At 39.4% G+C, this 12,483-nt stretch overlaps 1 protein-coding gene across 2 annotated transcripts in view; it reads right to left on the bottom strand.

Annotated features, from left to right (window-relative positions):
- The window catches only part of LOC136839562 (ubiquitin carboxyl-terminal hydrolase 2-like), a 181,478-nt gene extending 174,078 nt beyond the window's left edge, over positions 1 to 7,400 (bottom strand). The window contains exon 1 of one of the 2 annotated variants that reach the window (XM_067105815.1): positions 6,848 to 7,400. The gene's annotated coding sequence lies outside the window, so the exon portion shown is untranslated. The remainder of the gene's footprint in view (positions 1 to 6,847) is intronic. The other variant, XM_067105814.1, reaches the window with a different exon arrangement.
- Between the last annotated feature and the right edge of the window lie 5,083 nt (positions 7,401 to 12,483).

The raw sequence follows: 12,483 nt of genomic DNA on the forward strand, positions 1-12,483 counted from the left end.
CACATTACTTGATCACTGCCTCTCAGTTTCTTGGTCCACAGGGCGTACGAAATTTCTGTTTGTGAAATGTTACTTATTTGATCTCAGCCAGAAGCTTCTAATTGCTTCCTCAGCTTAATAGGAAGTTCCTCCTCTTTTTGTCTTTAATTTCCTTCCAATTTCCCTTCAATAATTGCATTCAGTCTCTCCCCAGTAGCTCTTGGCGTAGATCCGGACTTACGTGGTGCTTTATGTTTACACCTTAAAATCACTTGGTTTATGTTCAGTCAGTTTATTTAGGACAAATTTACAGGTACTCGCTAAGAATGTTTCGTTATCAACTATTTTTATCACAATGTCAACATTCTTGCTGACCTCTGCATCACCAATAAATAATAGAGGAAAACATCTTATTTTGTGAATTACCTTATTAGGCTGTCAGGCATGAATGAGATAATATGAAGACACGGGGAAGAGGCACGGTTGTGGGCGATACTCACTCTTGTCCATATAAGTAAAAAGCATTGACTAAATTTCAACACTTTCTTGCAAGAACAGTAGTGCTTTTGTTTGATGTAATACAAAATTTCTAAAGGAGGCGTATGAAAAATCGGAATGTACTCTTATGAAATTGCTCAAATATTTAGTACACTCAGCTGTGGAGAACAGGTGGTCAATTTGGCACGGAAGTCATAAAAGCGTGGGAACTTTATTCTAGAAACACAGAAGTACATTTTTTGGTCACATTCTCAGCGTGAAGACAGCTTTCTATGGCCGAGCAAAGTATGTAGTGTAAAGAATTATTTTTTGAAGTTAATTCTGAATTCTATTTATCTTTTACATAAGTGTTTACTATGTAAACAGAACGCTAAGCTTGTACAATTTCATACATCCTTTGACAGGGAAGGATCTGACTCAAAGAAAGCCACAGTATGAAGAACGGAAAATTAAACTCGCAAAGTTGATGACGTATTGTATGGACGATGAGATGTTGGTGTAATAATGCTGAATAAGCTAAAAGATCCCCCAATTAAAATTACAATGGGCCGTTCATATTGAGTTTTATTCTTCAAGGATCTTAGTGATGTTAAATTTCGAGGCTCCAAGTAAGCAAAGACTTGCGTTACCGAATCCTGGGCCACGAATGTTCTGCTACATATGTACATCTGCAGCCTTTCCATCTTTAGCCCCAGCATATTTTTTTATCCATGTGTGCACTTCTCATTTTCTTTTTCATCACTTGTCTTAATTATATACAATTGGAGCCATATTTTCACCCCTTCCTCTCCAACTTCTGTTTCAACCAATATTAATCAGATATACCTCCAGCTACTCTATTCTCATAATTTTGTCTTGCAACCCGTCAATCAATGTATATACTTTATAATAACAAGCTATCACACTTTTCCTCGCCCTTTTCTCGTCCCCAAGTATATTTATGCGAGCTCTGTGCAAGCTTATTCGCAAGAATATTCAAAATGATGAATACCTCATAAAACTTATTTGACCTTTGCGACAAAATTAAGGAAACTACTCCTGGATCAAGATGAAATCATATTCTATTCATCAGGAGTCCACAATACATACACGTACATCCGTACAGCCACGCCCTCACTCATAATACACTTGTGTTATGTATGTACATTAAACACACAAGAACTTTAAATATACTCTGGACCTTGCATATACATGTATATGTATGTGTACGTACGCAAGAAGTGGCTAACTGCTGACAATGTGCAAATCGTACGTAAGCCATCAAAATACCTTCCAAATGACGTCCTCTTTTATGCCAGTCACAGACTAGAACGAAAACATTCCATCTATTTAACAGCGTACTACGCCTTCGCCTCCACGTCCTGAGTGACTCCTGACCAATTGCGTAAGACCGGGAGGAAGAACAGGCACGAGAGAGTGCGTATATATGTCCGTTCCAGTGACGTGCTGAAGGAATGTCCGGGTATAAGGTTAAAAATCGGCAGCGCAACTCCATTCAACGCAAGAGAGAGATGGGAAGGGGGGGAAGGTGAAGGGAGGGGAAGATAGCGTAGATGACGTCACCCCTGACTCATGCTACCTAATGAATCATCAACTTGCGTTTACCAAACGGAGCTACCAATTACATTGCATCTCACTGCAGTGCATTAAGTCAACAAGAAACCGATAAGGAGAATAAAAGAAATCTACCAAACACAAATAATCAAATAACAAAAAGAGGAAAATCAGCAATTGCAACAGACCACACAAGGTTCTGGTCGCCGCCAAACTGGTCCAGCTAAAAGTTGGCCTTTAACATGGCTTGGTTGAATGGGAGGGTGTGGAGAAGAAGGTGGTGGTGGTTGTGGGTGGAGGAAAGAGCTATACCGGAGGTTCTCTCCCATCCATGGCCCTCCATCCACACGGGCCTCTCCCCCCTCCTCCTAGGAGACGCTGGTCCGGCCATCCACTATCCACCTCCTAAACCCACTAGGTTTTCCGATGCTGACCTTGAAAACATACTGTATATGTTTAAAAAACAGATAAATAATGACGCGCGAAGGTGAAGAGGATTACTGTATGAACAATATACTTCCAATCGTGATGATGAGGATATACGAGTATTTCTAGATGTTTATTTCGGATACTCGTTCGAATTTCCAGCAAGGTAGATGACGAACCCTCCACCAAATTGTATTCAAATTCAGCAATACTTGTCAAGCAGCAGCTACACAACTATGAAGACACAAGTAACCAGACTGAATTGACTCACTGACCTTGTGATATTAATGTTTTTCCACATAACTTAAACAAATGCAGTGAATAATCCTCGAAGACTCTACACAGGCGCTGGGATGCGCCACTATTTTTCATCCGACGAAAACTTGTTCCACATCCCAAGGTTGGTGGTTGGTTTAGATTAAGGGCGCCTTATACAGCTGGAGTCCCTACCCAAAGGACGCAAAAAGGAATAATATGTATGGTGTGAACCGAAGGACTCACACCAACCAAGTGAACTAAAACAAACGTCACACAAGAAAGAAAGAAATAAGCTAACACGTACTAACTATTCCCGAATTCTTACATCAGTGATTTGTAACCACTCAGAAAAAAAGAAGCCCGTTTCAGGTAGAAATAACCTGTTTAATATCACCCTATCAGAGAGGCCAATGACGAAATTCTAATCCAGAAAATTGTAATCCATAAACCTTTCTGTTTACAAAGTAATGAATAGTTCCTATGGTATTGAAATATGCATGCCTGTTTTTTCTTATTATCACTACGTAAGCTCTCGCCGTAAAGGTTTAGCTCTAAGCAGTAAATTAAGTGTTCTCGTCGTACACCTACAACCTATCTATGACGTCACGGTGTCACCAACTGCGCGCGCTCATGATACCTTCGAAATAATTCAGTCGGTCCGGTGAACAGGTAACGCCTTCAGCGTACATCACCTGGTGAATTTTTTTTTTTTTTTTTACTTTTCTTTACGGATAGCTGGGAAATGAAAAGGAACGGTAAGCGATGGACGAGTGGGGACAAAAACTTTATCTACGGCCTAAAAATTTTACTAACTAAAGTTACAATTAATTCTACAAAGTAAACCGAGACATCGTAACACCAGCAAGGAAAACAACAACAACAACAACAACAGCAATAATAATAATAATAATAATAATAATAATAATAATAATAATGATAATAATAATAATAATAATAATCACGTGCAACAGAAAGCAGCAATATCACGATCGTCTTACGATGACCTTGGCGTCTCCTCCCTTCCTCAACACTCCACCCAATCTCCCCCTTCCCATACCTCCTGCAATTTCACAATGAATGCAGAAAAATTCTGTCCATTTCCGCTCAGATGTTGTCACTGCTGTTGTTCTTGCCTTCACCCGCAAAATAGTCATTCTCTTCGCGTCACTTTAATATCTCGTCTATTAAAGGTCTGATTTAAATAACGAAGGCCAGAGTGACACTTCTGTTTCAAGGGCCCACGGAAATAACTAATCTGCTCCCAGTCACGAAAACATTTGAAACGATAATGGAAATTCATTGTTATTACCGTGATTGCCGTACCCAAAGGAAGAAGAAAAAGCAACTAAAGAAAAGGGATAAACAGTTTCACCGAAAATACATCCTTCAAAATATATGCGACATGGCTGTAAGAAAGACTAAATAAATTTTTAGTTTAGGTTTCCAGCGTTTTGACAAGGATTTTAACGGAATACAGCCGGGATAAAAATTACGTACACGAAATGCACGCCTCATGCTTTATCGTAGGCGAATACGATACTACCGTTACTCTCGATTACTTATCGGATACCGGTATCACATTTCATATCCCCCAACCAAACCCCTACAGACACACACGCACACACACACACACATATATATTTATGTGTGTGTGTGTGTGTATATAACATAAATTACAGAGAGAGAGAGAGAGAGAGAAACTGCATATTTACATGAAGACGAGACTTTTGTGGTTTCCTCTCATGTCTTCCAAATGACGTGGACTTACCAGTATTAAAGAAAGCCTGATTAATTCATCAAAAGAATTTATACCACTTGCAATGAGACCTAGATCTAGGGACATTATACACATTCCACAAAATCATGCGAAGGGCACAGGATACAACTGGTATTTAACTACCAACAGCCGAAGAGGTAACTGTCAACTAACGGTTTTGGTAGGAGCTCTTAACAAGGAAAAAGGTCGGCGCCTGGCCTTTATTTTAAACAGCAGACACCGCCTAGACCACAACACTTTTATATAATAACGATACTGCTGTGGAGGTCAGCCTACGTCACCGACATTTTCAGAGTAAGACTCATAGACAATAGTTCTTTCGGATGGCTGCTATAGAGTTTAATACGACAGGTGTTAGTCAGTTCGTGGTCTCTGGGGGCGTGGCGATTTCGTATTCTCGGTCTTGCCTTACAACTGTGTCTCTCCCCCATGAGGCATCCCCATTGAGCCTCCCCACCCCCCTAAAACCACATTTGATAATGTCCTTTATCATATCATTGCCTTTTTTTATTCGTCGGGGGGAGCAAAATCCATAAACTCATAGCTAAGTTTCCGAATCTTCTTTTCAATACTATGATGGTAGCGCATTTACTGTAGGTAATGAACGTGTGCGCACGTTAGTATAGGCCTATGAGTACAAGAATACGTCCGTGGCCTTCGTTCTTTGATTAATTCTGACATCATGATGTCGCCCTTTGATATTCACGATCTGAGCATGCGAGAGAGAGAGAGAGAGAGAGAGAGAGAGAGAGAGAGAGAGAAGCCCACCGAACAAAACCATACAACTTTCTCTTAAATCACAAACATAGGCTACATAGGGTATTCTTACGCTGAAGAGGCTGGAGAAATTGATACAAAGCTGAAGATGAAAAAGCTGGTTCATAAAGGACAGGAGTTGCCCAGATCTAATATTCACGTTGAGACATTTAGTGCAGCGTTGTACGGAATTTAAATAAACTCTTCTAGCGAATGCAGTTGACTGCGAACAGACATTTGACAGCTTTCACAGAAGGCTTTGCGTTACTATGGCATTCTGTTAAGTACGTAAAGCTAACTGAAATTATCCATGAAACAATAATGGTTGACAGATTAGATCGAGAAAGGATTAATGAGGTTGAAAATTCTCAAATATTTCTGGAGCAATGATATCTAACATGGTGTGGCTCGATTGAGAGTAAGACTTTAGGGAGGATTTTAAGAATCAAATGGCAGAACAGAATTGGTACCATAAAGGAAACCACGTTAGTTCCTCGCGTAGATGAGGTAATGATGAGAGGGAAATGGAAAATGGTTTGGACCTGTCCTCCGCACAACTTGGGAGAACAGAACGAGATGGTTGGGTTGTTGTGAGTATCAGAATTGGGAGACTCAGACCTAAGTGGATGAGACCTATGAGAGAAAAGGCTATGATGCGTGGAGGAGATATGTGGAATATAAAGCATAGGAGATATGTCTCACCTATGTTTTGCTTATTTTTTTTCTTGAAAACAAGGCATGGCATACCGGCACACTAAACTGACACTCTCTCTCTCATTACTTATGTTATTTCTAACCCATCTACCATGCCAATCGTCTCTCTACGTGTTGAAACGACTTTGTTAAAAACTACCTCTTCCCATCCCTCATTTTCTGTTCATTCATTTGTTTGAACTCTACACTGCCTAAACTTTGCATGCACTTTCAATCAAACAGCTTTAATTCTTTCAAGTGTATACAACGTTTCCATATAACGGTCTTCGGCAATCCTTATCTGTCAATGAAATACGGCATGTGCAAAAGGCGCGATGTATATTAAGACTATATCACAACACAATTATATGACATAAGTAGTTCAAATGTTATGAAAATCCTTGAAAGTCATGGATATCGTTTTTTTATACAATAGAAACTATGTTAATTATACAATAGAAAGGTTTCCGTTCAAACGAAAAAGTGACAATCAAAATTACCGGCAATTAGGCTAACCGCTAACAGCTTGAACCAACTTTTATTTGCAAACCATTTGTTAGTAGGTGTTATCATCGTCCTCGGATTTACAACAACTTGTTTCTAAATCTTGAGAGAAAGTAATAATAAAATCTAGCCATTGGCGGTGAAAGAGCAGGCCTAGGCCTATGATAGGCAACCACGCCTACTAAACCTTCACTGACGGGCACTGTACTTTTACTCAAGGCAAAATTGTGACGTAAGACGCCGAAGAATTAAACATTCTTTCAAGAACATTACAGAGAAATCAAAAGCTTCTGACGAAATCTCACTCCTCATAAGTTACTAACTTTCATTTTCTTGGGTAACATTCCACGCAGTAAGCTCAAGTCACGAGACACGGGAGAAAAATAAATGAAATAAACATACCTTTTCAGTGCAGTTTCTGACGATGACATTTGATCATCTCTTTTTGGTTTATCTTGTCAATCATGGCAGCAGATTCCGAATTCTTTTTCTTCACCTTACTTTGGTAGTTGCGAGATACTTGCGAAGTGTGTCACTTCATCCTACTCACTCATACACGCCCTCCGAAGATACATACAGACACACACACGCGCGCAAACATTCATAACTTCATATTCGCAACTTTCTGGACGGACTTGAAAAGTCTCTTGCTGGGAAACCACCACAACCCCAACACAAACTTTGTTTCCCGTTTCCAGCGCTAACAACAATCCAAATCTATATCGCACAGAGATTATCCGAAGGTGTACCACCGACAAACGGACAGCAGGGAGCACAAATCGAGCGAAAGCGTTTAAAGTTGGCACCGTCAACCGCCACAGCAGACTACAAACCAACCAAACATGGTAGCCAGTTTGGTCAGATGGGCTACGTTTTCTCTTACCAGTTACCACATGCACATAAACTCCGCCTACCTTTGCAACGCTCCACCCACCTGCCCTAACGCGGATACTGCTCATTTCCGTTTGACGTTAATCTCTTCAATTACTCTATGGGACCTTTCTAAGGGTGAAAGTTAAGACAAAGCTAGTATTTTACGTGGTTCGAAGTCGTAGCGATGTTGTTTACCATTAATGGCAAGTGATGGCAAGGGATTTTCTACCTCAGTAAGGATCGATGTGAGTTATCGATTAACCAGGTAATTATAACACTGGAAAGGTCGACGTCTATTCTTTGCTCGGCTTCACAGCCTTGGCCCAGAAGATTTGCAAAGATTTTCTTTTGGTACCACCGGTAGGACGTTCGTTTCTTATGGCTACGACTACGAACTTTAGCAACGCAACAAGCAAATTACATCCTCTAGTCTCACCCACAGGTGTTTCGTAGGAAGTCAGGATATCCCACGGTTCTTGTGTCACTAGTCTACCTTTATTTTGCTATAACTTTTATTGTATACCATAGCAGCAGCGGGCACCCTCCTAAAATAACAACTTTCAATAACAACAAAACATTCATAGTATGACCTACTTTTCTGAAACACGAACCTTTGCATGTTGTTTGGATGTTCACGTTCGTTTTCTGGATAGAGTTAGCTTTCCCGAATGACACGAGAACATTCGGTGGAGTAAAGTCATCCAATGAATCATTGTTTTATGCTGTAGAACAACTTTACCTGTTATGCGGGTGCAGTTGCTGGAGGCTAGTGATACTCCACCCCGTGTCCATGACTTTCGTCTTACGGAGCATACAAACGATAACATTCCAGAGAAGCCTAAACCAATAAGTAAATAATCCGTTATGTAACACAACGAGCGCTGTTAAAACTTTGCCTAATATATTTACTTGTTATAGCGCGTGCTGATTTAACGGTTCTCAAGAGATGTACGTCCATTAATGAAATAGCCAAAACTTGTGATTACATTTGATTAGATACCCTTACAACACGAGATGTGAACTACTGAAGTTAGCGGACGTGGTCAGAGCATCATATATGAATGTATGTATTGTTTTTTTTATACATTTAATAGTAAGCATCCGAAAAATCGCGGCTCTTAATGTAAACTTTAATTAAACGTTGATAGATTCCACTGAGGATGAGAATATTGTGAAAACTGTCACATTTTTACTGTTTCGATAGGAATTGGGCTGGTCTAAATATACTTATTCACACACACTAATATGTACATATATATATATATATAATATATATATATATATATATATATATATATATATATATATATATATATATATATACAGTATATATATATAAATTATATATATATATATATATATATATATATATATATATATATATATATAGTATGAAAGTGAGACACTGAATATATTTCATCACAGTATTGAAATTGATAAAATTAGACAATTTTATCAATCTGTTGTTTCTTCAGTTTAAGTTTACGATTAGAGCAACAATTATAAGGCGTGGTATTATATATATATATATATATATATATATATATATATATATATATATATGTATATGTGTGTGTGTGTGTGTGTGTGTGTGTGTGTGTAATAAAACGATGCCTTAACATTTCACTTACCTTAAACTTTTAGAGGCGTTTTCTGCTCTGAGGACTATCAATTCGAAAAAGATATGAATGAAGAGTCTTTACATTTCCATACCAGTTTTCTAACCAGCTTCCAATGAAGCCTTTCAAACACTCTTTCAGCTGCGTCATTAAGAAAAGATACGACATAGTATTTCTCCTTTTATACGCATATTTAGATTAGACACAGATAATATCCTCTAGCCAAAACGAGCTTATTCATACAGCGATGACGCAATGGAACTCGTCTTTGTTTTTTTAGCTAGTGACTGAAATATGTAAACGTGACCTCTAGATGTTAATCTTTTCAGCCCCTAACCCCCTACCCAAGCACCTCTCCCACAAGAAAAGCTTTGGATTGCGTCATCATCGTGGGAATGGGCTCATTTTTAGTATATCTTGAAGTCTGTGTACAAAAACTTTCTTCTGTCGTGTCGTATTCATAATCGTAGTTCCGGAATATGAGAAATTATACGCATATATAGTATATATATGTATGTATGTATATATCCACACATATATACATGTGTGTGTGTTTGTGTGTCAGGAAGACATGTACAGGCTTTATTTTTTTTTTCTTACCTTTACATTTCATTATTCCTCTCTTCTTCAGCATTTTCATTCAATTACCCATTTTCAGTCTCTACTTTTGTTTGATAGTATATTTATCGATGAGTCAAAATGGAAGTCTGTTCAAGGACGCAGACGCATAGACCAAACCCTCTCTCACTTTATATCTCTCTCTTTCATGCCCCAACGAATTCCTTCCTGTAGTCCTGATCCTTCACTTACATAACTTTCTTTTCATAGGGTGGCATATCTGGGTGCAGTAGTCGAATGACAATAGCATGAGAAGGAGCACGATGACCCCAGGTGACTCCAACTTTCAGTTGACCATAACAATACACCCTGCAGCTGCGTTGGGGCAGTCATCTTCCTGCTAAGTGTGGCCCTTGATAGTCAGCCAGGGTACACCTTTGCCCCTGACCCTACAGAAATTAGACTCGCCCGCGGACCTCCAATTAAACCCTCTGGAACAGCAGTTCTCCTGATCACGGCTCTAGGCGCGTGATCCCCGTGCCAGCACACAGCTTGTTGACTCTCAGAGCAAGTTCCCTAGAGTGAATTAAAACATTCGGTGACGTGAAAGGTTGCTGGTCGCAGCTGAGCCCATCTGTTTTCACCTGCCAGACTGTACCCACTTTCCTGTCCACAGCTGGAGAACAGTCCAGTGCCCTTTTGGGATCGTTCAGAGATAAAAAATGCATTCCTCACTTACTTCGGAGGTGCCAAACACCGTCCCATTCCTTTCCACATGATTCCTGCCCATTTGTTTAGTTGGGAACACTGTTGCCCTTATATCGACATAGGTCTAAAGAACCCAGATACCAACGAAAGTCACGATTCCTGAATAACTCCAAGCAAGTCTTTGAGCTTGCAGCAGAGTAGTTTGCTCCGATCATTGAAACACACCGGATCATGTTAAAAATGAAAATCTGTTAATAATATAGCTGAACTTATGATGTACATATTGTTATAACAAAATTATCTTGCGATCATTGCTGTTCTGAATAATATAGTATGGTACAATTATAAAATTATCTTGGTCACACTGCTTTTACCGAGGCTTGTTAGTCACAAGCTGTCGGTGTCTGAATTACTTCCGGTAAGTGTGAAAATTAATATCCTATACTATATATTTCTGAGAATTTATAATGAATTACTGATATTCGGAATTACAATTATCTTAATAATTAAGTATAACAATGTTTTGACTGAAAATCCTGTAATAAATTAATGCATGACATGTACACAGTAATATTGAGTAACGGATACAAAATTTTGATGGACGGCGTGTTCAAGAAACTCACCCACTAGAGGAAAATAAATCTTCATGGGCAATTAGGTGGGATGGACCAGAAAAAGCCAGTTGTCCAAAACGGGTGTTGAGAATAGAGGATTTTTGCGTTATTGAGTAAGTCTGATGTATAAAAAATTCACACGATTTAATATTGCATTTATTCAGAGTTATTGTGCGTTGCATAATGCTCAGCTAGTTGTCACTCCCCATTGAATTTCATAGTCTGTTTCTTGCATTAATGAAGGTTTGCGTAACACTATAAAAGAGCGTCTTGGAAGCGAAATGATCATGTATCTTTGCTCCTTATAAGGATGGCGGCCATTGCTCTCCAGTTTTGCTTGTTTTTTTTTTATTTCTATTCCGCGGAATATAAAATTTTAGGCCGAAGACCAAGCGCTGGGACCTGTGAGGTCATTCGACGATAAAAGGAAAATTGAGAGTAGAAAGGTTTGAAAGGTGTAACAGGAGGAAAACCTCAAAGCAGTTGCACTACGAAACAATTGTCAGAAGAGGGTGGAAAGTAAGATGGAAGAAAGAGAATATGAACGGAGGCACAGTAAAAGGAAAGAGAGAGGTTGTAGCTAGGGGCCGAAGGGACGCCACAAAGAACCTTAAAGTAATGCCTACGGTGCACTGATGGCATTACCGTCCTACCGGGGATTCCACGAAATTTGCTTTTTAGCATTTGTTCATATTATTTCACTTGATCTTACCTTAGTTTTAATCTCTGCATTCGTTTCATTCCTATCATTTACTTTTCCACATTACCTTATTTACCGTTTTGTCTCTGGATATTCTCCTGACCTCGATGCTTGTTTGGGAGGCGGTCTGAGTTCCTCGTTGGGAGAGTGGGTTCCGTTCTCAGCTAGCACTCTGCTGGCCGCGAGTTCGAATCTCCCACCGACCATTGAAGAATAAGAGGAATTTATTTCTGGTGATAGAAATTCATTTCTAGCTATAATGTGGTTCGGATTCCACAATAAGCTGTAGGTCCCGTTGCTAGGTAACCAATTGGTTCTTAGCCAGGTAAAATAAATCTAATCCTTCGGGCCAGCCCTAAGAGAGCTGTTACTCAGCTCAGTGGTATGGTTAAACTACGATATACTTTTCTTTTGGAGGCGGTCTGGCTTTTTTGTGTTCAGTTATTGACCAATGCGAGATGGCTATTGAGGCAATGCACTGATTCTGATTTAGCAAAACGTGAAACATAAAATATTTAAAAATCTCGGCTCTGGAACTAAATTCCGGGTTACTTTCATGTATATGATGACTTAGTGGAATGGGATATAAAGTTTACACCAAAGGCCAAGCACTGGGACCTATGAGGTCATTCAGCGCTGGAAAGAAAATTGAGGGTAGGCAGGACTGAAAGGTGTAACAGGAAGAAAATCTCTCACTTGCACAATGAAATAATTTTTAGGAGAGGGTGGATAGCAAGATGGAAGAAAGATAATATGAATGGAGATACGGTAAAATGAATGAAAGAGGTTGCAGCTAGGGGCCGAGGGGACGCTGCAAAGAACCTCAGCTAAATCCTTAATTGAAGGAAGCTTCACAAAAGCGACCTAGAATAGATTCGTTTGCTGGTCATCTTTATTTTAAACTTCCGCCAATTTCCGGTGCAAAACTTGAGCCAAACCTAATCACGCCGGTTCTAGCGTGTCACA

The sequence above is a fragment of the Macrobrachium rosenbergii genome, chromosome 6 (genome assembly GCF_040412425.1).
Source record: "Macrobrachium rosenbergii isolate ZJJX-2024 chromosome 6, ASM4041242v1, whole genome shotgun sequence".
NCBI classification, from domain to species: Eukaryota; Metazoa; Arthropoda; class Malacostraca; order Decapoda; family Palaemonidae; genus Macrobrachium; species Macrobrachium rosenbergii.